Genomic DNA, 3166 nt, shown 5'->3' on the forward strand with positions numbered 1-3166 from the left:
TGTTTGTATGTGGTAGAAAAGAAAATTACAACATACACATGTGAGCTAAAACAATAATTATACTAATTATAGTCAAGTTGGAAGACGCTGGGCATAGTAGGGAAGGATGAATACAGGGTAACGGGGGAACTGGTAGGTACTAGTGGACCAGTAAATGAAGAGATGAATGGATGGTAATCATTGGAATAGTGTGTAGCATTAAAGTCAGAAGTCAGTTCGTAAACAGATAGATCTGGTCCGGAAAGTGCTAAAGGTCTACTACTAACTGTGGGTGGATGATAAAGGGGCAATTCTAATGGGTAGTGAGCTCGATAACTAGAGTGCCCCAAATCATGTGGTTGCCCATCACACAGAGTTTCAGAAGCAATTCCATCAGCAACAACTAAAGGAGAGTTCACGTGACAGTCAATGATCTGGGGGTGCTGAAGTTACCAACGTGAAGTCTTCTGCTCTGCAACAGCAGCAATGGCCTCCTCAAGCAACTCAGTTGGCCCAATGTTCTCAGTCGTAACGCATGTGGTTGTATATTTCTTCTATACGTACTGATGTGTTTCACTGTGTTTGTAAACTGTCACCGATGTATGTGTATGTTGTATTATATAGTTTTGTGTATGTGTGTACTCCAGTACGGAAGAACGGCTAGTCTGAGCACTGGAGTTTAAACTAATAATCAATTAATCAAATCTGAGCGAACTAAGGAGGTTCCCACCTACCTAGATCCGCCACTGGAGACTCTCCCCTTTCCACCGCCTATCACAACAGTATAGTACAACTCACCATACAACACGGGATACAAAAACTGACTCGATGACTTGAAGTCGAATAGCAGTGAACACATAGCACCAGCATTCACGTCTTTTTGGTCAAACGCGAAATCAATAAAATCCCTTCATAGCATTAGTCTCGTGCCCGCGGTGTTTGCGCATTAGCGCGAGCCCGGTTGGGTACCATAGCCCATTCAAAAATAATCTAATCAATTGTAATTATTTTAGGTCACTGGCACAGGTTGCCAAGTGGACCTTCAGCATACCTGTAGTCACCAATCCGTCGTAACCATGTATCATTGTAATTCTGTATGCTGTAAAGTCAAAAATAAATAAATAAATAAATAAATAAATAAATAAATAAATAATCGTATGGATAATTCTAGTTTACAGCACCACTTATAGTCAAAAGTTGGCTATTGAAAGCCTCAGCAGGGAATCAGAAACATGATACTAAACCAGCAATCCCAGACCAGGTGGTAACTTGATCCACTGACAGCTTGCAGTCTAGCAAGTGCCTGAGGAGCACACAGCCTGGGATCCTTCATCATGACTTCAGTCTTGAATTGAGTTTTCATGGCCGGCGAGGCTGCAAGAAGTGACCATGGGCAAAGTGGATATGCTGATTTTTAAATTTGCCATCTGTTAGATGTTTTCTGGTGGTTCATGACGAAAATACACCTTGTATAAGGTATACCACCATCTAAGACTGTTCAAAATCCTGCATTACATTGATTACAACCACCTTGGAATTCAAGCCATCCATCAGCACCAATCCAAATCGTTTGAAAGTGAACAGTATGTTGCGTTGGACGGAATTGCTATATAACATGCAAGGTCATGGATAACTTCTGAGAAAACAGTGTTCAGCACATAGTACAAACTTTTTAAAGCTTCATAACTGCCTGTTGAGATATAGTATCTGATGTACCTACTACTGTTACTGTCTATTTGTTGCAGCTGCAATCATTAGCAGATCTGAAGGGGGGCTTTTCCCTCCTCCACAACCCTTCTCTTGCCCCCCCCTTGGCCGGACTTATATGACCATATTGACACCAGAAACAGGAAACATGCATTCACAGCACACTGTATTCAGAAGTACAAAAAGCCAATGGGCAAATAGAAGACAACAGTTATAAATGCACTTTACAGCTATAACTGTAAGCTGTGAAGAAAATAAGGTGCTAAGATCAAGATACTCTAATAGAGCATGGCGCAGTCACTACTCCAATGGAATAGTCACAGTTCTAAACTTCTAATGTCATCAATATAATTATTTTGTAACACTACCTTGTTTTGATTTAGCATCAAACATGCATTCAGATATAGGCTAGCTATAATTAATTTTTATATATATACTTTGCAAAGCATACACTTTCTTGTTATCAAAAATGTTCCCAAACTCAAACCCAGGAGGTCAAATTTCATTTTTTTTCAGAAGATATCCAACTAAAGTCTTAGAAAGTGTATGCCCTTCATTCATCCAACTATACCAAACAAAGTTGTGCAAATGAATATAACTTGTGTACTATTCCATTATTCTGCTCTCATGGAATAAACACTGTCATGTCGTTTCCTAAAACTTCTTGCCCCCTAACAGTGTCTCTTAGATCTGCCTATGGCTGCAATGGCTGTATATATTTTTGGTCAGGGACAGTTTATTATTGCACTTGGTAGCAATGTCATCATAATTATATAATAATTACCATATACTTTTAGGTGGCAAATAAAGTAAGGTGGTATCCAAAACAATGCAACATTGAATGTTATGTTATAAAGTAATTGTTAGCTGTGACCTGTGATGCCAAAGTTAATTCAGTGTTCTGGAACATATATGGTATATCTGCATGTGTATTATTAGTATTGCATGGAACATGCAGTATATTCTTAGCAAAATATTGACTTAATCAAAAATATTACGTTGGGTCATTCTACAAAGGAGTGGTCATTCTTACCTAGTTCATGCTTTATACTACATTAAGTGGTTGTGTGGTGAAAATTTCATGTCATTAGGAGATTCATATTCAAATATATGACACTTCTGCTATTATGCTTGGTGCCATAAAACATACAGGAAAGCCCTGAAAATGTTGTACTCAAAAATCACTGTTCTATATGCAATTTCTTTTAACTGTATCTCTTGATAGGAGCCATCAATTGAGGTGGGGTCTGCACTAAAATGATTCTAAAAGATGGCACAATATTTGCTATACCAAAGAATTTAAGGAATGTAAAATTTATTTGGTTGAAAATCCCTATCATAATTAGCACCGAATTTCCAGAGCCCTTTGCAGCACTCCTGGGCTATGGTAATACTGAGTAGTTGGGCCTTACGTGCTCCTATAGCATATGTATAAGGTCAGTCAGTTAGCTTCATTAAATTGAATGCCCATGGTGCAATA

This window comes from Dysidea avara, chromosome 13, assembly GCF_963678975.1.
Source record: "Dysidea avara chromosome 13, odDysAvar1.4, whole genome shotgun sequence".
NCBI lineage: Eukaryota > Metazoa > Porifera > Demospongiae > Dictyoceratida > Dysideidae > Dysidea > Dysidea avara.